The sequence below is a fragment of the Protopterus annectens genome, chromosome 1.part1, assembly GCF_019279795.1.
Source record: "Protopterus annectens isolate FY-2018-M chromosome 1.part1, PAN1.0, whole genome shotgun sequence".
In the NCBI taxonomy this organism is placed as follows: Eukaryota; Metazoa; Chordata; order Ceratodontiformes; family Protopteridae; genus Protopterus; species Protopterus annectens.
In genome coordinates this window covers 806,676,314-806,700,716 of record NC_056726.1, presented here as the reverse complement: position 1 = coordinate 806,700,716, position 24,403 = coordinate 806,676,314, and positions in this window count along the sequence as shown.

Below are 24,403 nucleotides of genomic sequence, written 5' to 3'. Positions count from 1 at the left end.
CTCCCAGAGTCCCTGGTAGGCACAGAGGATATCAGAGTAGATGGAACCGAGGACTCTGGAGCAGGTCTCAGCTCCAAAAGCTCCACGATCAACAGGTTGGATCCCTCTGGTTCCAATGGTCTGGTACGGCTCGGAGGAGGAGCAGTCAAGTTAGGGGTAGTGGTCTTCGGCTCCAACACTAGGGTCGGCGTCGACAACAATTTAGCAAGGCCCGGTGCCCGTAAAAGCTTCTGCACCAATCAATCCATATTCAAATCTGACAGGCTGTCAGAAGACCTAGAAGAATGCACTGACGGTGCCGACTGAAGTAGTGGAGATAGAGGCCTCCCAGATACTGGCTCCAGAGCTGTGGGCTGGCTCCAAAAAGAAAAGACAGTCGGCTCCAAGGTCTGTGGAGCCAATGTCGCAGGATCTTCCAACTTTTTGGATTTTTTTACTGTTTGGAGTCCGTAGAGTCCACTGAGGATTTAGAGGACTTGAAGGACTTAATGGCCACATTCTGGTCACTCAACACTTCATGAAACGGATGCTTTAACAAGCTTCTGATGACTAATTTCCTTTTCCTCTCCAGTAACACCCTAGAAGAAAAAGAGTGACAAATACTGCAAGACTCCTGTAAATGGACAGCTTCTAAGCAGTAAACGCAAGTTACATGGCCATCAGTAACAGACATTTTCTGCCCACAGTCTGGACACTTTTTAAACCCAGACTTTTGGTGCTTATCCTTGTCATCAGTCATATCCAACAATTAAATACCTTAGGCTTAAACACAGAACACACACAAGAAGCCTAAGAAAAAAACACTCAAAATATCAAAATACCGTAGGTTTAAACACAGAACACACACACACACACACACACACACAAGAAGCCTAAGAAAAAAGCACTCAATATATATATATATGCTATAGAATAAAAACACACCTAGGCTCTGAAGTACGCAGATAAGCCTAAAAAAAAAGACACACCCAATTAAACAGAACCAGGCTCTAAACTGTAAAGAGAGAAACTAGTAATCTATGGCCCCAAAAACAAAGGCCAATGCTAAGCTAAATATATATATATATATATATATATATATATATATATATATATATATATATATATATATATATATGGGTCTACTACCGGAGATCGAAATTACACTATTTCGAAATCCAGTAGTAGTTGCCCACTAACGTGAAAGTGCACTTTCGCGAACACCACTTGAGCGAATGGTTACGGACCTTAGGGTTAAGGATAGTGGATAGCTAGTAGGGCTATCCACTATCCTTATCCCAAGCCCTAACCCTAAGGTCCATGACTACCACACCACAGTGGAGGAAATTGTATGTCCTCCATGGTGCAGTAGTCATGGACTAATGTCCTCCACTGTGGTGTGGTAGTCACGGACCTTAGGGTTAGGGCTTAGGTTAAGGATAGTGGATACCTAGTAGGGCTATCCACTATCCTTAACCCAAGCCCTAACCCTAAGGTCCGTGACTACCGCACCACAGTGGAGGATATTGCCCGTTCATTCTAGTGGTGTTTGCGAAAGTGCACTTTTGGTGAAGTGCACTTTCGCGTTAGTAGGCATCTACTACTAGATTTCAAAATAGTGCAATTTCGATCTCCGGTAGTAGACCCATATATATATATATATATATATATATATATATATATATATATATATGTATATATATATATATATATATATATATATATATATATAATATCTATATAATATGCGGAAAAATAATGAACTAGGCCAAAACACACAAGGCCGATAAAACCACACTAAGTAATAACACACGGGAAAAGGGGAGCTTTTAAGAAGCTATACACGATTATACTAACAACTATTAGGAAGAACAACAGAAATTTTTTAGAAATAACTTGCAAAAGTACGTTTAGAAGAAAATACTGGTCCGAGCAAGCACTGGAACCTCTGATCAGATGACGCAGCAAACTAGATCTGAGATAATTCTCAGTGCATCATGGGATAAGGGGTTTGGCATCGAGCTACTGGTAAACCTCGAGCTTTGCAAATGGTTGTACCGGAGCTGATGGATCGGCTTTGAACCCATCAGTAAAGAATGAACGGCGAGATTGAACAACTTCACATGTCTGCAGTAGATAATTTCCTTTTTTGATTTTCCCAGTTCAATACAAAATAACTCTAGCTACTATGCTGAGGTGTGCATGCACCTCCTGCTGATGTAAATCAAGATAACATGCACGAAAGTTCATCCCTTATACACTGAGCAAGTATATCCAGAAAACCACAAAACACGAGAATATAAAACAATGTACTTGCAAAAACAGACAGTGGAGGCTAAAAAAAACACCATAACAAATTGTTTTCTCAAAGATCAAGCTTGAAAATGAATATGCACATTGACTACAAAGTCCATATACAGAGGATAAACTTAGGACGAATCCAAACAAACACAAATCAAACCACCCTGAGAAAGCCAGGCCAAAAGGCATGAGATCAGAAAGCAAAGCAGCACTAGAATATTAAAATAAAGAATGCCATCCTCCTGGAATCACAGCCATACAATGCTTACTAAAAGTGTGAAGAAATAGCCAAGCATACATATAGATATAAAATGCTGCTCTATGCACATTTTCTTGAAACATGTGCTAGAAACTATTCCTGAATGTCACATGAAGAATCACAGTCATTCATTTTCATACAATATGAGTCTATGACTCAGAAAACAATACATTTTCTTATCTTTATTTTACCTGCTGGAGGTGCAAGAGGAGCAAAGGGAGAAGAAGAACCAGAAGAAACATTTTTTTCATGACTGGGATTCACCACCACACAGCTCCAAGTCCAACTATCAATAGAACTTGTTCTGCTGCTACAGGGCTGTCGCCGACTCGTGTCCTGACTTGAGTGACTCCCGCCTTCTATGTTCTGACAAACTAAATTAAAAAAAAAAAATAATAATAATAATAATAATATTTAAATTAAAACAAAAAATAATGCCTGCCTTTGCCTGTGTGTGCTTTTTCTTAGGCTCAGCAGGCACCAGCTATATCAATGCTCAGTCTTCTCTTCTGAGAGACTCGTCTCGTGTGTGTCTCGCTCCTCTCTCTTGATTCTCTGTGTTACAGGCTTGCAGTGCATGAGACATGACGACTGATGAGTGCTGGAATAAACATAATACATAAACAAACTCAGCCCAGAGCAGCTTTTCAGCTGAATTCTGACAGGCTGGCAGGCAGCTTACGAGGCTGACGTCACCGCGCACACCTCTGCGTGTGATGACGTCAGCCCAAAAATAGCCAGAAAAAAATTAAAAAACAAGACAGGAAATTCTGAAATTAAAAGGTACCACTTGGGAGTCGTGGCACCCCATTATTTAGACCTCAAAACTGGTAAAAAACGAGAAATTCGGTACGGTTGAGAGGTATGCCCCCCCCCATTATTTTAGACTGTACAGCTAAAGAATTGAGAGGTATATAGTGCATTAATTTATAGAATGACAATATTTTTTTAATAATAAAGTATGGTGGTAAGCTTTGCACATAGGATAAACCCTATCACTCTTAATCCCTCCTAAAACTGATGGCTGTTAGAGAAAATGGTGAATTACACTTAATTAATGGCAATAATTAGTTTTAGACTTCTTTTACTGCAGAAAATGTATATTAATTTACTTTTTCTTATTCTGGCAATGTCTCAAGTTACAAGTACAAGTATTTTAAAAGTGTCCCTGATTGTCCCTAATAATTTCTGGAATTGTCCCTGATTGGCTTTGGGTGGTGACTGGCTGATTACTTTTCAAGAAAATTCGATGAATTACACTTAATAAATAATAACACTAATTAGTTATAAAGTTATTTTACTTCAGAAAATGTATATTAATTCACCTCCTTTTATTATTTATTTATTGACATTTGTTTACCAGAAAAGTCCAACTGGGCAGAGATACCCTTTTTCATTTGAGGCCCAGGAAGAAAAGCTCCAAGGTATCATAGTTAATGAAATCAACATTTACAATATCAAATTGTATAATGCAGTTTCAGTGAAGACATAGCATAATAGTCAGTATATAATAACATTTGTATTAATATTCACAAACAATTTACAAACCTTATACTGAGAATTTACAGATCGAAGACAAAGAAGGTCTTTGGCTAACGAAGTTCGCAGATGACTGCAAACTAGGAGCCATAATTGAAACTTCTAACAATGTGGACATCCTACAAAAGGGCCTCACTGAGACAGATGCCTGGTGTCAAAGCCCTGGCCTCAAGCTCAATGCCAAAAAGTGCATTGTCATCCCCTTTGGTAAAAACTCTGTACCCATGAACTACAACATAGGCAGTAGTATACTTAACACTGAAAGTGTGATAAGAGACCTTGCGACACAGGTGGACAGTAGTCTCTCCTTTGATAATCACATCGCCACAGTAGTCAGGAAATCCTTCTACGTGGCACACCTCATCACAAAAGGTTTCTCATCCAGGAAAAAAGAGGTCATTGTTCCCGTCTACTCGTCACTCATTAGATCCATTATAGATTACAACACCCCTTTTGGTATGTACCTCACAAGACATCTACAACAACTGGAAAGGCCACAGAAATATGCCTCAAACAGATGCGCTATGCAGACCATCTCAAAAAACTTCAGTTTTACTCCCTCTGCATATTACCTACTCAGAGGCGATCTCTGCCTAACATACAAAGCTATGTCAAACCCAGAGCTGTTGGACATGCTCCACTTAAAGAAATTCCAATCCTTCCGAGCTACATGTTCTAGGGACCTAAACCTTGTCACCACAATAAACAGAACATACTGGAGGGATAAATTCCTGTCCCAGAGACTTCCCATACTCTGGAAAAAACTACCTATCTATATCAAACAAAGCTCCTCATTAGCACTCTTTAAGAAAAATCTTGATGATTGGATGGGAAATAGGAATTTCACCCCAGGGATCACCTCTGTGGCTCTGCTCTTTAGGGCCCGAGGAAAATAATTTTCTTGGGTGGCAAAAGCCAGAGTACCTTTTTGGCTAGGCTTATATAGGCCCTAGGGCCAATAGCCTAGTACCTACCTATGATCCTATGAAGAGTGGTGTATAACATAGATAGGAGTAACATAACAATACAATAAAGCAAGGTATTAGAGGGGATAAGCAAGTTTAAGTGTTAATAAAGAATTAGTCATGGAAAAGTAATTTGGTTGTGGTAATTAGAAGTTGGTATAGTAGTTTAAGAAGTACAATAAAGTGCGATATTAGAAGGGGATAAGCAGGCTAAGTGATTTAGTATTTTAAAGAGCGGTATAAGAACAATGATGAAGGGAGTTAGGAGAGCAATGTCTCAGATGAGGAGCCATGACAAAGGCAGAAGGCAGAGAGGAAGTCTTTTAGCAATAGTTTGAAAAGATGATGGTGGTCGATATACCTGACTGATACAGGATTTGTATTCCAAGTTATAGCTATACTATTGGAATAGAGACTGACCCTGGCAGCCCTTTGTGGTTTGTAGATAGTAAGCAATTGTTTATTATTTGAACAAAGTCATTGTAAAAGTAGAATGTTTGGAGTCATTGTAAAAGTAAAGACTGGCTTGAACAGTGTGTTATAGTAATTAGTGCAAGTCAACCAAATAGTGGGATATTGGTATGGTGGGGGTGGGAGGGAGGTGTGATGGTGGGAGTTGCAGTAGGAGGGCCCACTCCATTGTACTGGCTAGGGCTCCATTTGGCCACAATCTGGCTCTGATTGATAGACAGTGATTTATTACATCTGTTTTATTACACTGTTTGCCAAGCACAATATGCCTTACTAAGAATCTTATCCTGTTCCATCTTACCTTTGTTACCTTTCACTTGAATATGGCTGCGTTTATTTACTGACTTATTGTCTAAGTAACTGATTGTGCTTTGTAATCAAATCTGCTGCAGACTACAGAAAACGTGCCAACCCACTACAGAAAGTACAGTTGTGTACACTTACCATAAATGTAGATGTCTGAGTGTATTCCCTGTTGCAGTCATCACATTTGGGCTATCTGCTTGCAGTAGCCCTCAGTCGGCCTGATTAACAAAGTCTTGGGTCCTGCGTCGGTTGCTGTCCCTTCTTCCATGACGTCATGTCTTCAGGGGTATAAAACATGCAGCCGACGCCATTACATCAGTTTTTCTTGCCCCAGATGTCAGGTGACCCCCCCCCCCAATGGGAAGCAATTAAATCTATAAATATACAAGGTTATACCTCCAACAAAAAAGCAAATACACCAAAAAGCTTTTGAGCATAGTAAAGGAAAGTAGAGGTATAGCCAAAAGAAGAAAGGGTGCTGGAGGGAGGGTAACCAGGACTGCAACAGTGAATACACTTGAACATCTACATTTATGGTAAGTGTACACAATTGTACTATGTTCTTCATGTTTCACTGTTGCAGTCATCTCATTTGGGTAGATTCCCAAAGATAAGGATGGGAGGAGGAATTTAGATAGCATTAGCACCAGCTATAAGGCCCTGCAAGACTGCAGTGGCAAAGCCAGCTGTGGATTTAGAGAAAATTGGCAGATGGTAATGCTTGCTGAAAGTATGTACAGAACTGCAGGTAGCAGCTTCTATGATGTCCCTGGTAGGGACGCCTCCGAGAAAGGCTGTAGAGTTAGATGCAGCCCTGGTTGAGTGGGGTCTGATACCCTGTGGGATAGGTTTTCCATGGTGCTTGTAGGAGAAATGAATGCAATGGCCTATCCATTTGGAAATGGTTTGCTTTGAAATAGCCTTCCCCTCTGCCTCTGCAGAAAATGTCACCAGCAGTTGGTCAGATTTCCTTTGAGGTTTAGTCCTGTCCAAGTAAAATCTAAGTTGTCTGTGCACATCCCCTTTTTTCTGTGGATTAGGAAAGAAGACTGGCAAATGAATGGACTGATTAAGGTCCACACTGGATACCACCTTGGGCATGAAGGAGGGATTGGTCCTGAGGGACACCCTGTCCACATGTGGCCAGTCTGGTGCAATCAAAATCATCCTTGGTTTGTCTTGTTTGATCTTTAGTAGTACTTTGGAGAGCAGAGGCAGAGGAAGAAAGGCATAAACTGATAAGTTTTTCCAGCTGAAGGACAGAGCATCCACTTTCCAAGCTTGTTTGTGGGGAGTCCTTGTGCAAAATATATCCAATTGATAGTTCTGGGAGAAAGCAAACAGGCCTATATCTGGGCTCCCCCATTTGTTTGTCAACATGTTGAAAATCCTTGGTTCCAGTTTCCACTTGTGTGGGTCCATGAGGTTTCTGCTTAGTTCATCTGCCAGTGTATTTAGTTCTCCTGGCAGGAATTGAGCTTGTAGATGCACTTGGTAGCTCAGGGCTGTGTTCAACAATGCCATGGCTAGTCTGCAAAGGGGGTAAGAATGTGTACCCCCCTGCTTGTTTACACATAACAGTTGTGTTGTCCATCTTTACCATTAATTGTCCTGGAAGAATGTGGTCCTTGAAGGCTGTCAGAGCAATCTGTACAGCTAACATTTCTTTTTGATTGATATTCAGGTGCATTTGACTTGGGTTCCATTTGCACTGAATGCACTTCCCTGCCAGGTGAGCCCCCCATGCATAATCTGATGCATCTGTTGTTAGGGTTTGGGCGGCAGGTGTGGTGTGAATGGTAGTCCCCTGTTTTGGTGGCAGGCCTCTGCCCACCAAAGAAACTCTAGGCGTAGGCAAGGTATGATAGGAATCATTGCTTATAGATCCTGAGAATGTTGACACCATAGGCTTTTTAGATACCATTGTAGTTTCCTCATAAGCAGTCTTGCATATGGAATTAGAAGAATGCAGGAGGCCATGAACCCCAAGGCTTGTAGTATTTGCCTTGAAGATAGTAGGGTTTTTGGGGCCACTTATTTGAAGTAGGTTGTCAAATAAATTTGTTTCTCTGGCGTGAGGAAAGCCATCTGGGAAGTTGTATTCAAGCTTGTTCCCAGGAATATATTTTTTTAACAGGGTACCAGGTGTGATTTATATTTGTTTATGGTGTACCCCAGACAAGTTAGCACCCTTTGTACAAAGGCCAGATGATTCAAAAGTATGTCCTGGCTTTCTGCCTGAATTAAACAATCGCCCAGGTATGGGTATATTTGAATATTTCTTTGCCTGCAAAATGCAATGGCTGGGGCTAGGCACTTTGTAAATACCCTGGGCGCAGTAGATAAGCCAAAGGGCAGTGCAGAGAACTGGTAGTGATTGTAGCCTGCTTTGAAGCATAGGTATCTTCTGCAAGATTCCCTGATTGGAATGTGCAGATATGCTTCCTTTAAATTGAGTGTTACCATCCAAGCATCTTTTCCTAACATAGGAAGCAACTGGTGAAGAGTCAGCATCTTGAATTTTGGAATCACCAAAAAGGTGTTTAGAGTAGACAGGTCCAGAATAAGATGCCATGAATTGTATTTTCTGGGTACCAGGAAAAATCTTGAGTAGAAACCTTGGCCTTTTTCCTCTTCTGGTACAGTTTGAATAGCCTTTATGTTTAAAAGAGTGAGTATTTGCTTTTGAGCCTCTGCCCACTGATTTGGGGGTAGATCTGGCCAACCTTTTAGCGTTGGTAATGTGTGGAAGTGAAATCTGTATCCTTGGGACACTATATTTAAAACCCATTTGTCCTGAGTAATGAGTTCCCAGTTTTTGGCCTGCAGACCAATCTTTCCCCCTAAAGGAGCATTCAGTTGAGGAGTACCTGGAAGTTTTAAAATCAAGTAACTGAGACAGTTTTCCATAGGGGGGAGTCTTACTACTCCCAGATTTGGAAGCGGAAGCCCCCCACTGCTTAGTCTTGTGCGTACCCTAGGACTGAAACCTGGGGTTTCTGCTGTGTCTGGGTTTGGATTGAGAAGACCTGGAAGGGTCCAGAAAGGACCAATTCTTAGAGGGCCAATGCCTACTAAATCTTGGAGGCTGAACTTGTAATAAATCTTTAACAGTTTGCATAGATTTAGCTTTATCTTTCATCTTTTTAAGAACTTCCTCAGCTTTGTTGCCAAACAGGTGGTCCTGATTTAAGGGATCATCCAACAGTTTAGCTTTAACATGATCAGGCAAAGATTGCTCCTTAAGCCAACCATGCCTTCTGAGTACAGATTCTGTGACAGCAGCCCTGCAAGAGGCCTCTAATGAATCAAACCCACATTGAAAATTATGTTTTCCAACCTGTTCAGCAGAATGCATTAAAATCCTGTAATTCTTTATTTTCATCACAGACAGGAATCAACATCATTTTCTGTTTAAGCAATCCAATAATATGTTGTTGATACTTTAACATATGAAACTGACAGTTTAAGGCCCTAATGGCCAAGGTTGCAGAAGTGCAAACCTTGCTCCATCTATCCAGTTCCCTGGAGTCTCTATCAGAAGGGGTAGAGTTTTTGGCAGTAGAAGCCTTAACGCCCTAGGGTCCCTGTGAAATAGTCTCTGCATCCGCAATAGGATTTTTGAAAAGGAACTTGTGAGAATCAGGAACCCTGTATTATCTGTCAGGTTTTCTGGGAGCAGGAAGCAAAGAATCAAGAGCCAAACTACATTCCGAAAAGGCATCATCAACAATGTCTAGTACATGAGGTATAGCTAAAGGCCTATGCTGAGGCAGGAGTAAGAAATCCCTAAGCCTCTTTTTCAAATCAGAAAAATCCTGGCTTTCATAGGTTCATAGGTAGGTACTAGGCTATCGGCCCTGGGGTCTATACAAGCCCAGCCAAAAAGGTACCCTGGCTTTTGCCACTCAAGAAAATTATTTTCCTGTGCCACTGTCGAGCAGAGCCACAGAGGTGATCCCCAGGGTAAATTTCCTATTTCCCATCCAATCATCAAGATTTTTCCTGAAGAGTGCTAATGAGGAGCTTTGTTTGATATAGATAGGTAGTTTATTCCAGAGTATGGGAAGTCTCTGGGACAGGAATCTATCCCTCTGGCATGTTCTGTTTAATGTGGTGACAAGGTTTAGGTCCCTAGAACGTGTAGCTCGGAGGGATTGGGATTTCTTTAAGTGGAGCATGTCCAACAGCTCTGGTTTTGACATAGCTTTGTATGTTAGGCACAGATCACCTCTGAGTAGGCGATATGTGACGGAGTAAAGCTGGAGTTTTTTGAGACGGTTCATGAGGGCATCTGTTTGAGGCCGGTAATCTTCTTTGTGAGGTATTTCTGCGGCCTTTCCAGTTGTTGTAGATGTCTTGTGAGGTACATACCAAAAGGGGCATTGTACTCTATAATGGGTCTAATGAGTGATGAGTAGAGGGGAACAATGACCTCTTTTTTCTGGATGAGAAACCTTTTGTGATGAGGTGTGCCACGTAGAAGGATTTCCTGACTACTGTGGCGATGTGATTATCAAAGGAGAGACTACTGTCCACCTGTGTCCCAAGGTCTCTTATCACACTTTCAGTGTTAAGTATACTACTGCCTATGTTGTAGTTCATGGGTACAGAGTTTTTACCAAAGGGGATGACAATGCACTTTATGGCATTGAGCTTGAGGCCAGGGCTTTGACACCAGGCATCTGTCTCAGTGAGGCCCTTTTGTAGGATGTCCACATTGTTAGAAGTTTCAATTATGGCTCCTAGTTTGCAGTCATCTGTGAACTTTGTTAGCCAAAGACCTTCTGTGTTTACAGGAGAGGACCCAGGACTGAACCCCGTGGTACTCCACTTGTCACTGGTCTGAAGTCGGATTTGGAGTCTGCTACTTTCACAGTGTGGGTTCTGTCAGTGAGCCAGTTGGCAACCCATCTTGTGACATAGGGATTTATACCTAGTTTAGTGAGTTTATCTATAATTCCAGAGTGGGGGATGGTGTCAAAAGCCTTGGCAAGATCTAGATAGGCTGTGTGAACCACCTTACCCTTGTCTACGGCTTTGGTGACTGCTTCAAAGAAGTCTATCAGGTTTAGGAGACATGATCTGCCTTTTACAAACCCGAACTGGGTGGGATCCAGAGTTTGGAGATTACCAATATCTTTGTTTATAAGTTCCATGATGATACGTTCCATGGCCTTGCAAACCAGGCTCATCTGGCTAATGGGGCAGTATTTCCTGGGGTCCGTGGTGGCTCCCCCCTTGTGGAGTGGGATAACCGTTGCTGTGCGCCATTCAGCAGGCACAAAGCCTGAGGTGAGGCTATGATTGAACATGGTACTTAGGTGGGGTGCCAGTTCGTTCTGTAGTTCATGTAGAACGCAGCCTTGGATGTTGTCTGGTCTCATGGATGCTGCGTTCTTGGCTTTGTAGAGTGTGGTTTTTACCTGTGCAGCCGTGATTACAGGAACTTTGCATTCTTCCATTATAGAGATGGGTCCTTTAGGGGGTGAGAGGGGGGTAAAGTTAGCACTGAACCTATCTGCAAGGATGTTGGCAATATCAGTTGGGTCTGTATATTTAGTGCCATTGTGCTGTAACTCAAAGCAGATCTGAGTGTTGCCATTGAGATTCTTGACATAGCTATAGAATGCTTTGTGGTTGTCTTTAGAATCAGTGGCGATTTTGTTTTCGTAACTAGCTTTGGAGGATTTTATCAGGGATCGCAGCTTCTTACTGAGACTGACCAGGGAGCTCCTGCACTCGTGGGTTTTACTCTTTTTTGCAAGAGTTTCTTCCTTCTGTTGTACAGTTTGTTTATGGCAGGGGACCACCAGATTGGCTTCCTTTTTTTGGAGGATCGTGTCTTGGTTCTGTTTGGGATAGCACGATCCATGCACTCATGTAAGTGCTTATAAAGTGCAATTGTGTAGGATTCAGTAGTTGTAACTGTATTGTCCATCTGCATGGGTGTCATGAAGTTCACCACTTCTGTCTTAAGAAGCATGAAGTTGGCTTTGGAGAATTTTTTTCCCATGCTTTCCTTAATGGGGGGTGGAGGCAGGACGTGGATATCTAGGGTAATTAGCTTATGGTCAGAGCGGACCAGTGAGGCGTTGACTTCAGCTGTGGAACACCGGTCACTCATATTGGTAATGACTAGATCCAGGATATTGTTGCCCCTAGTGGGGATGTGGATAAGTTGATCCAGGGCATTGGAGTTTATGAATTCCAGAAAGCGTTGAGTGAAGGAGTTGGTACATGAGTAGTTTTCCCAGTCAATGGTGGGGTGGTTGAAATCTCCCATTATTAGGGTGTTTGGTTGAACCCTAATATTTTTCAGTACATCAAAAAAAGTGGAGTGGGAATCCTGGGGCATGGTGGGTGATCTGTAGCAAGCTACAATTTGGATTGCAGTTTTGCCCAGAGTTAGTTGCACTTGGATAACCTCGGCTGCATTATGCTGAGCAACTAGCCTGGAGGTGTGGATATCCTTAATGAATATGGACACACCTCCGCCTTTGGTGTTCCAGTCCAGGTTACATGGCCAAAAAGTGTGGTATGAGTTATAGCCTGGTAGTGCAGGAGTACTCTCTGGAGCCTTGAACCAGGTCTCAGTCACTGCACAGATATCGATGTTCTCCATTTTAAGGAGTGCCTTGAGTGAGTGCATTTTGAGATTTAGACTTCTAGCATTGAGTAGCATCACCCTCAGTTTTTGCTTGCCTGTTCCTGTTACGGTGGTGAATTTGTCATTTGGACCTTTCCTAAAAAAGGCACTACAGGGGCGGCAAGAACCTTAGCCAGTATCCGGAATCTCAGGGGTGACAGGTGCAGGCCATCTCTGGCAAAGCATCGTGGTCTGTCGACCATGTCATCCCAGGCAGACAGATACTGGATCCCTTTAGAATGGCACCAGAAGCTTAGCCAATTCCCAGTTCCCAGTGGAAATGCTCCCTTAGAGTGTGCAAGGTTTCACCAAAAGAAAAATCCTCTGGAGGGGAAGCAGAGGGAATAGAGTTCTCTGCATTAGAATCCTCATAAGTAGATAAGGGTAAATCCAGATCATCAGAAGAATCAGAAAAATCAGAATCCTGGTCAGAAGATTCATAAACAAATTCAGTCCTAGGTCTCTTAGAAGGGGGTGGTTGGCTTCACCTGATTAAAGTTATAAGGTCTTCAGCCATTCTTATCATTTGTTTTTTAGGCATAGAGGCCTGAGCATGCAGCCTGGGTGTCGGTTTCTTAGGCATGGTTCGAGGTTTAGGCCTTAAAGAAGAAGGAGGCATTGGTTTAATATACAAGTCAGTAGGCCTGAATACACCCTCAGAAACCGGTGACTGCACAGCGGCTCCAGACCCATCCAAGGTAGAGACATCTGCAGGTTCCACAGTTGAAGCATCTTGTGGCATACCAGACTCCGAATCTGTCTCAGTAGAGGCCTGTGAATCAGAAGTAGTGGGTATCAGGGGCTGCAAAAGCACCTCACTGAGTAACGGTGAACTGGTGACTGGCTTAGGAGAAGCATCGTCGGCAACTTTAGACTTAAGCGGCCTGTCTCTGTCTTTATCTTTGCATTTTTTTTCAGAATGCCAGTAGTCAGATGGCTTACCGACAACATTTCTAGATAATTGAACTGAGAACTGAAATATTTAGAGGTGAAAATATACCCACGACGGACAATGCATTGATTAAATAAGGCACAAAACTGACAACAAAGTACGTCGTGGTCAGGGTCGTCTAGGCAAGGAATACAGTACGAATGAAAATCTTTGTGAGGCATTTGCTTTCCACAAGAAATGCAATTATTAACTTTTACTGACATCGTAAGGAGCAAGAAAAAGTTTCCCCAACAGGGTACTTAGCTTTAGTTGAAGACTTCGGTTCTGAAGCTCGAAATCAAAATGTCAGGAGTTGGCCGACCAGCGCTTGCGAACTGCTTTTGGTTCGGGCACCACACGGCAAGAAAGACTGATGTAATGGTGTCAGCTGTATGTTTTATACCCCTGACAACCTGACGTCATGGAAGAATGGACAGCAACCAATGCAGGACACAAGACTTTGTTAATCAGGCCGACTGAGGGCTACTGCAAGCAGATAATCCAAATGTGATGACTGCAACAGCGAAACACGAAGAACATCTGTTTCTCCTCTCTAATGCATGAAGGTGGGGCTGGATGACATGGAATCAGGAAGTAGTTGGGCAGTTGCTCAATGCTCAACATACAGTAAACTGAAACACCTCTTTATTACATTTAATAAATATAGGTCAACTGAAGTAACTAATATAAAAACTACACATTTTAGAATAAAAAAGCCCACTTTACAAGAATAGAGTAGTAAAGAATTAATACTGAAAATACAGGTTGTAGAAAGAAAATGGATTCTGTCTAAAAAGTTTGCATAAGCTGTAAAATAACTTAAAGCAACTATAAAGCATTGGGTAGAGAGACTAAAAGTTATATATACCAAAACTCCAGTTAGAAAAGAAAGAAAAAGAAGACCCAGGTTATAGCCCAATAATGCAACAGTAGGGAACCTAGTAACTCATTTACACTATAAGTTTAACATAGTGATTCAGGGTAGCCAGCATCCCATCACACATTTTAACTGTTGATGCATAAAGTACAACACCAGGAGAGATGCAAGCCAGTACATTCTACTGAAATATTAGTTTGCCAATAAAAGACATGGCCAGTCATTAAACCTTTAATTGGTAGGAAGCATAATACACTTAAAAATTAACCAAATCAGTCACACATTCCAAAGCATGCTTAGAGAAACTCAAAAGCAAGTCCACTGTCTGGTGGCTGGATAGATTTTAAAGGAGCAGCCTTTCTTCCCATTATTTCTCAATTGTCAGGAGGGACATGCATCCCAGCTACATTTCAACCTGTAATAAAGAGAATATGCCATAACATAAGAGACTGATGCCTGATAAACATAGAACAGATGAAAGAAACATAGTTGGTTTATTCAAACACATTCCACTTTAGTGCAAATGTATGCAGAAAACATCATATCAAAAACAAAAGGCAATAATATACATTCTGGTTGATCACAGTATCAAATGTAAGGTCTTAAAAACATAAGAATGGATGAAGAGATTGACTATAATTCTTAAACATATCCAGCCGAATAGCAGCCAGCTGAGGACTTGTGAGTATCCCTACACCTGGCCATGGCCTTTTTTCTGAAGGTCAGCTGTAGAATAAGGTAGAGATTGCCTTCACGATATAGGCCTTGTTCTGGAATCAGTTCTGTGTGTACATCTAAAAATCATCTAAATCTAACTGACACTGTTTCCTTCCCTAGCACTAAGCTGACATTTTGTGCCTCAAGTGTCATTTTTCTTTGCCAGAATCTATTTTGCCTTAATCCACCCTCCTGTTGCTGTCATTTGTTTGGCATTGCCCCTAACCAACCTTTGCACTGCAGGTGGTGAGTCTATGCAACTGAAGCTTCAGGCAACTTGTTTTGCTGAGTCTGAATTGACTACATGGAACACCTGGACACCAGGCATTCAACCAATATCTATCATCCCAAACATGGCTTCTGGTGTGGGTCCAGTATAATTGTTTTTGTAAGGTTCTTGGAATTTTTTTTAACTGAACCATTATGGGTGGCATTCTGGATTGCCATTTCTTTTGACTCCTCTTCTCAGACTAACTTGCTAAGGATGACCCACCCAGCAGCATAAAGCTGTGACCATCACAGCATTAAGGGATCACAAGAATGCACAAACCTTTCCCACCATGATAAGGTCACAGTCCCAGGAGGGACCACTAGAGTTTGCCTTTTGACTCTTATACTTAAAAAGTGAGAGTTGTGTCTGCATTTTTTATGTTGAGTTGAATATGTTCAAGTTAGGCAAAGGACTCCCTCAAGGACATGTCTTGTCCCCTGTCCTGAAGTACAGCCAATGTTTGGAGAGTATCCATTTTTGGGGATGAGAGGGTTGCAGTATTGTTGCTTGCAAACTTTATTTTTATTAGCCTTAATTGACTGTGATCTCCAACATGCAACAGAGTGATTGTTTGCTGAATGTGAAGTATTTGGGATGAAAATCTGCACCTCCAAATCGGAGGTCTTTGTTCTCTCCTAGAAAGCAGTGGAACATCCTGTGCAGGTGCAGGGAAGTATGCACATTAGGTGGAAGAGTTTAGGTATCTTGAGGTCTTTCATGAGTGAAAGCAGAGGGGGTTGGAAAGTTGATCAGAGATGGGTGTAGCAGCAGTACAGCAGGAGTTTACTGGAATGTGGTGCTGAGTCATAGGACTATGCTACACTATTAGATTTACAAGTCAGTCTAAGTCCCTACTCTCAACCATGGTCATGAGCTTTATGCAGTCAACCATATGATTAAATCAAAAAGAAAAAAGTTAGGCTGTCTCCACAATGATGGGAAGCTTCTGGCAGGCTAAGAGGATGTTGGAGTGCAGTCACTGTTCCCTTTTCTGGTAAAGAAGTCAGTTCAAGTGGTTTGGGCACCAACTGAGGATGGTCCCTGGGGCCTCCTATAGGACATGCACAAAGCATGGCCCACTTGATGGAGATCCAGGGGCAGAGTGAGGAGATAGAGGGATTATACCTCTCATTTGCTTGAAGCACCTGGGGAATCCCAAAGACTAAGTTGAGGACTGTTTGCTGGAGTAAGAAATGCTGGTTTACCCCGCTCAACTTATCACTGTTACTTTTAACAGGACAGACAGTTGAGAAAATTGTTAGATGGGTGGGCTACTGCACTTCAGTACTCTACTAAACTGTAGAAAAAATAACATTCTGTAAGGGAGAGTCCTTGATGTGGTGCTGAAGTATAGCTGAGTAGGTGGCCTCTGCAATGCCTGAACATGAAGAACTACTTTTGCAAACTGGAAAAAAGTTCTTACTGTATTTGTACCACTTCTTTACTTTCCCCTATCTTCTTCTCCTGCTTTATGCTGATGATATCACCCTATTCCATTCCAGTCATTCTCTCTCCTCTCGTGGATTAGAACTTCAGGTTGATTTTCATGCCCTAATTCAATGGGTCAGTGATAAACAGTTATTACTTAAGTCCTCTTAAACAAAAATAATACTTTTTGGTATTAGTCTGAAACTGTCATCAATTGCCAAACAGCTAAAAATACTTGATCACATCACTAAATTCACACGCCTTGGGATTTGGTTGGTTCCCTTCCCAGATTTCCATGTGTACCTAGAAAACACACACACACACACACACACACACACACACACACACACACACACACACACACACACACACACACACACACACACACACACACACACACACACACACACACACACACACACACACACACACCCTATTCTGGGCTAACATGATCTCCCTTTCCTTTCCAGACCTTCTAGGAATGCCACTGGTAAAGGCATTTACTGGATCCACTAGAATATGGTTTCCCACTAATTGCTGCAGCCTCTGAGAGAAATACATCCATCAATCAAACCATCTCAGATGCCATATTCGTTGTTCTCCCATCAAGAATTGAACACTACTGCAAAACCATTGAAAAAAAGCTAACCTGTGAAACAATGTATTGACTTTCTACAAGCCTCTCAGCTTTTAAACTTATCAAAAATGAGGCCTTCTCCATGCTAGCCTCCACACTAAAGATGCACCAACACGAATCTTAGAAGTCTTAACCACTGAGGTCCTGTCCTCCAACCCCCCACCCCATCCTAGGCTTCAGTGCACAAACCATGTTTTCTCAGTCATTGGTCCCAAACTGTGGAAATCTATGTATTCTTTTCTTAAGGAGCATTCCTATTATCCCATTCTAATTAGAATCAAAAGCTCAGGGATAATGCAGCTGCTCTCATGCTGTTTCTCTGGTCATATAACATAACCTCTTCCTACTCTGTTTCTCTGGTCATATAACATAACCTCTTCCTACTCCGTTTCTCTGGTCATATAACATAACCTCTTCCTACTCCGTTTCTCTGGTCATATAACATAACCTCTTCCTACTCTGTTTCTCTGGTCATATAACATAACCTCTTCCTACTCTGTTTCTCTGGTCATATAACATAACCTCTTCCTACTCTGTTTCTCTGGTCATATAACATAACCTCTTCCTACTCTGTTTCTCTGGTCATATAACATAACCTCTTCCTACTCTGTTTCTCTGGTCATATAACAACCTCTTCCTACTCTGTTTCTCTGGTCATATAACATAACCTCTTCCTACTCTGTTTCTCGGTACACAGATTGTTCCTGCTCTTCTTTTCAATGTGACCTTTCAACATGCCATCTCTAATATCTACTATGTATCTAATGCATATTGTGCTTTGTCAATTACTCTGCTTATAATGCCATGTATCTATCATCTATGTTTTGTCATTCACTCTGTATATATTTTCTTTTAATAATGTCACTTTCTCTTTCACAGGTTCACCAGTGTGTACTAGGCTAAAGAACACAAAGGCCTTTTTAAGCCTAACCATATTCCCATGTCCCCCTCCCCATATTCTCAGATTACATTCTCACATCTACACTGTCCCTTAAATCTCTCAAGAACAAAACCTCAAAGCACTTTGCAAGGCCAAAAACACTGATTCTATGGTGCCAGATAACATACCAGCCTGTCTACTGACCAGCCTGAAACAGGACCTGTCAAATTCTCTACAGAGACTATTCAGTATCAGTCTCCAAATAGGCTTAGTGCCAGATGAATGGAGGACAGCAGTAATCATTACCCCTACACAAAAGTAGGGCATCGAAGGACCTATGTGATTACAGAGCCATAATTATGGCCAGCATCATTTGTAAGGCTATGGAGAGGATCATTATGGAATTAATAAATAAGGACATAGGCAACCTGCAAACTTTTATCCCAAGTCTGGATGGTTTTGTCAAGAGTAGATCCTGTCTGCTTAACCTGGTTGACTTTTTTGAGAAGATTACTGAAGAGAATATCAGTACACACCACAGACCTTGCAAAGGAGTTCAACACCATCTCACACTCAGTTATTCGTACCTCTAAACCTCTTATCACACTAAATCTGGACAAAGCCTAAAATAAATGTGGGATAAAGAACCAGAAAATAGCGACACATTTTAAATAATACTGGCATAAGCTTAGAAAGTTGCTAGAATAACTGGATCTGTATGCATTTTTTGAAACGTATGAAGTCTGAAACTCAAATGTATGTCATTATTTAATGGCATCAATACTTAGTGATTTGCCAGAAAACCATACATTTTAAGAGGAACCGACAAAAAATATGGGGCAAAAAATTTGGACAGTTGAGAGGTACACAGGTATTGTTGATAAACTGCCCAGCTAAATATTAATCACTGTGTAATTCATTGAATAGCAAACTGACTCACAAACAGAACACAGAAGATTAGGGTAGGTGGCTCTACTCCTCCAAAGAAAGTGCCACTAATGGTGTACCCAGGCTTCAGTTCTTGAGCCATTCTTCTTTGGCATTTATGTCTCAGAGGTCAAAGCTAATGTAAAAGGTTTGTGGCTTACCAAGTTTGCAGATGACTGTAAACTTGGTGCCATCAGACACTCTCTAAAGAACACCGAGTTCCTCCAAGAGAACCTTCCTCAAACAACTAGCTGGTGTCATAACTCTGGACTAAAACTAAATGCAATGAATGTATAATAATCTCCTTTGACAAGCATGATGTCTCGTGTAGCTATCACATCAACAACACACACCCCTGAAAATGGATTTGGTAGTTAGGGACCTGGAAACCCATGTTGACAGCAATTTGTCCTTCGATTTCCATGTATCCACTATTGTAAGAAATTCCTTTTTCATTGCACAGCTTATTAGTAACCGTACGGTGTTTAGGTCTAGGGATGTGATCATTTCCAATGTATTAGGTATTTATTAGGCTGATCATTGACTATAACGTCCCCTTTGGTATGTACCTGTCCAAACATTTAAAAAAGCTTGAACCTTCACAACGCTTTCTCACCAAGCCTAAATCACAAAAACTACACTGTCTCCATGCCTTGTCCCTCTTCTCAGTATCATACAGTCTACTGAGGGTCAATCCCTACCTCACATACAGTGCCTCAACATAACCTATCTTCTCTGATCTAGTGCACATCTGCAAGTCCAGTGCTAGAATAAACACCTGCTTAAGAGATCTTAATCTCTTGTACAGCATAAATAGAACATGTTGGAAAGACACACATTGGTCATAGAGAGCACCACTTCTTTGGAATCGTCTTTTGGTTCCACATAAAGCAAAGTACTTCCCTTACCAAAAATAACAAATAAATTCCATCACTTCTGTTTGTATTAATAATTGATGTTTTAATATATTTCTAACTGTTCTTATTGTATGATTGTTGTTTTAATGTGTTTTTTTTGTAATTTATATCCTAAATTGTTATGTCTGTGTCACTAGAATTGTCATTCATAGGTAGGTACTAGGCTATCGGCCCTAGGGTCTGTACAAGCCTAGCCAAAAAGGTACCCTGGCTTTCGCCACCCAAGAAAATTATTTTCCTGTGCCCCTGTCGAGCAGAGCCACAGATGTGATCTCCGGGGCTGAATTTCCCATCCAGTCATCAAGATTTTTCTTGAAGAGTGTTAATGAGGAGCTTTGTTTGATATAGATAGGTAGTTTGTTCCAGAGTATGGGAAGTCTGTGGGACAGGAATCTATCCCTCCACTATGTTCTTTTTATTGTGGTGACAAGGTTTAGGTCCCTAGAGCATGTAGCTCGGAGGGATTGGGATTTCTTTAAGTGGAGCATGTCCAACAGCTCTGGGTTTGACATAGCTCTGTATGTTAGGCAGAGATCGCCTCTGAGTAGGCGATATATGATGGAGTAAAGCTGGAGTATTTTGAGACGGTCTGCGTAGGTCATCTGTTTGAGGTTGGTAATCCTCTTTGTGAGGTATTTCTGCGACCTTTCCAGTTGTTGTAGATGTCTTGTGAGGTACATACCAAAAGGGGTGTTGTACTCTATAATGGGAATAATGAGTGATGAGTAAAGGGGAACAAAAACTTCTTTTTTCCTGGATGAGAAACCTTTTCTGATGAGGTGTGCCATGTAGAATGATTTCCTGACTACTGTGGCGATGTGATTATCAAAGGAGAGATTACTGTGTCCCAAGGTCTCTTATCACAATTTCGGTGTTAAGGAGACTACCACCTATGTGGTAGCTCATGGGTACAGAGTTTTTACCAAAGGGGATGACAATGCACTTTTTGGCATTGAGCTTGAGGCCATGGCTTTGACACCAGGCATCTGTCTCAGTGTGGCCCTTTTGTAGGATGTCCACATCGTTAGGAGTTTCAATTATGGCTCCTAGTTTGCAGTCATCTGTGAACTCCGTTAGCCAAAGACCTTCTGTGTTAGCCTGTACTTCAGAAAAGTAGATACCAAACAGGAGAGGACCCAGGAGTGAACCCTGTGGTACTCCACTTGTCACTGGTCTGAAGTCAGATTTGAAGTCTGCTACTTTCACAGTGTGGGTTCTGTCAGTGAGCCAGTTGGCAACCCATCTTGTGACATAGGGATTTATACCTCGTTTAGTGAGTTTATCTATAATTCCAGAGTTGGGGATGGTGTCAAAAGCTTTGGTGAGATCTAGATAGGCTGTGTGAACCACCCTACCCTCATCTACAGCTTTGGTGACTGCTTCAAAGAAATCAATCAGGTTTAGGTGACATGATCTGCATTTTTACAAACCTGAACTGGGTAGGGTCCAGAGTTTGGAGATTACCAATGTCTTTGTTTATAAGTTCCATGATGACATGTTCCATGGCCTTGCAGGCCAGGCTCATTAGGCTAATGGGGCGGTAGTTCCCGGGGTCTGTGGTGGCTCCCCCTTTGTGGAGTGGGATAACCATCGCTGTGCGCCATTCAGTGGGCATAAAGCCTGAGGTGAGGCTATAATTGAACATGGTGCTTAGGTGGGGTGCCAGTTCATTCTGTAGTTCATGTAGAACACAGCCTGGGATGTTGTCAGGTCCCATGGATGCTGTGTTCTTGACTTTGGAGAGTGTGTTTTTTACCTGTGCAGCCATGATTACAGGAACTTTGCATTCTTCCAGTATAGAGATGGGCCCTTTAGGGGGTGGGGGGTAAAGTTAGCAATGAACCTATTTGCCAGGATGTTGGCAATATCAGTTGGTTCTGTATATTTAGTGCCATTATGCTGTAACTCAGAGCAGATCTGAGTGTTGCCATTGAGATTCTTGACATAGCTATAGAATGCTTTGTGGTTGTCTTTAGAATCCTTGGCGATTTTGTTTTCATAACTAGCTTTGGAGGATTTTATGAGGGATCTCAGCTTCTTACTGAGGCTGACCAGGGAGTTCTTCCAGTCATGGGATTTTACTCTTTTTTTGCAACAGTTTCTTTCTTCTGTTGTAGAGTTTGTTTATGGCAGGGGACCACCAGATTGGCGTCCTTTTTTTGGAGGATAGCATCTTGGTTGTGTTAGGGATAGCATGATCCATGCACTCGTGTAAGGCCTTATAAAGTGCATTTGTGTAGGATTCAGCAGTTGTACCTCTATTGTCCATCTGCATGGGTGTCGTGAAGTTTGCCACTTCTGTCTTAAGAAGCGTGAAGTTGGCTTTGGAGAAAGTTTTTACGGTGGTTTCCCTAATGGTGAGTGAGGACGGGATGTGGATGTCTAGGCTGATTAGCTTGTGGTCGGATCTGACCAATGAGGAATTGACCTCTGGTGTGGAACACCGGTCGCCCATGTTGGTAATGACCAGGTGTAGGATATTGCTGCCCCTGGTGTGGATAGGTTGATCCAAGGCGTTGGAATTTATGAATTCCAGAAAATGTTGAGCAAAAAAGAGTTGGTACATGAATATTTTTCCCAGTTGATGGTGGGGTAGTTGAAATCGCCCATTATTAGGGTGTTGGGTTGTACCCTAATATTTTCCAGTATATCAAGAAATGAGGAGTGGGAATCCTGGGGCATGGTGGGGGATCTGTAGCAAGTTACAATTTGGATTGCGGTCTTGCTCAGAGTTAGTTGCACTTGGATAATCTCGGATGCATTATGCTGAGCAACTAGCCTGGAGGAGTGGATATCTTTAATGAATATGGACACGCCTCCACCTTTAGTGTTTTGGTCCAGGTTAGGTGGCCGAAGGGTGTGGTATGAATTATAGACTGGTAATGCAGGGGTACTGTCGATGTCCTCCATTTTAAGGAGTGCCTCGAGTGAATGCATTTTGAGGTTTAGACTTCTGGCATTGAATAGCATTACCCTCAGATTTTGCTTGCTTGTACCTGTTACAGTGGTGAATTTGTCATTTGAACCTTGCCTTAAAAAGGCACTATAGGGGTGGCAAGAGCCTTAGCCAGTATCTGGAATCCCAAGGGCGACAGGTGCAGGCCATCTCTGGCAAAGCATCATGGTCTGTCAATCATGTCATCCCAGGCAGACATATACTGGATCCCCTTAGAATGACACCAGAAGCTTAGCCAATTGTTAAAGTCAATCATTTTGTCCTTGTACTGTGGTGTCATTCTGGGTGATGGCAGGATGCTACTCAGGGCTCGGGTCATACCTGCCTGAGCTACAAGATCGGAGAGCTCCTCCATGTCTCTTTTCATGTAGTGCAGGGAGGCATGTCTCAGGTCATTCACACCAACTTGGACAATGACAGAGTCATATTTGTACTTGTTGTGGAATGACTTGAGTGCATGCATTATGTGGCGGATCCTGGCACCTGACAGGCAACTGACAGTAACTTTCTCCTTGTTTAGGCGGGTGAGTGGAACATCAGTGTGCCTGACTATAGAGTCACCTATGACTAGAGTGTTAAGTATGTTGTTATGCCTTATGGGCTGTGGTTGAGTGGCACACTGATTTTGTGGCCTATGTGTCATTTGGGTTGTGTTGGGGGGGGTAGAGGTTGCATGCGTTTCTGCTTTGGCGGTCTCTGTTGCTTGAGCAGATTTTTATTGAGCGCCTCCGTGGATATAGGTGTGTGTTTTGTGTTGCTATGTGTGTGTTTTGGTGGTGTAGGTTTTGAGGGACTATGTGATGATTGCGGTGTGGTGCAAGTGTTTACCTTCTCCTCTTGACTGTCTAGTCCAGTCTTGGGTGAAGAGAGCTTTGCTTCCAGTTTGGCTATATAAGTGCATCTCTCACAGGTTGTAGTGTTGGGTGGTAGGAGGAGAGGGTTGTCTGTGTATATGAGGCAATTGCTGCATTGCCCCAAGATGCACAGATTCATTAGGTAGACAGGAGAAAACACCGGGAGCTGACCATTAGACATGCCTGGATAGGTGCTTTTTTATTAAGTACTAAAAAGTGTTTTCCTCTAGACAAGTGAGGAAATTTGAGTGCTGTAGTAATTTGTAGCTTATTTAGTGCTTTCAACGAGTTCTGAACAAGTGCTGAGCTCAAAGAAACAGATTTGAGTGCTAAAACTAAAAAACTGGCTAGTTCTAAGGGAAAATTTGAAGAGCAGACTTTATGACGCCAGGAATAGTTTAACCCTAGCTAAGCGGCGATGCATAAAGTGGAATTTATTTTAATATAACAGTAGCAAATGAGCAAACTGATTTAAACAAATTAACCAATAAAAAGCTAAAAACTGAGCCCCGTTCTAGCAGTCTTCGATCAGACAAGTT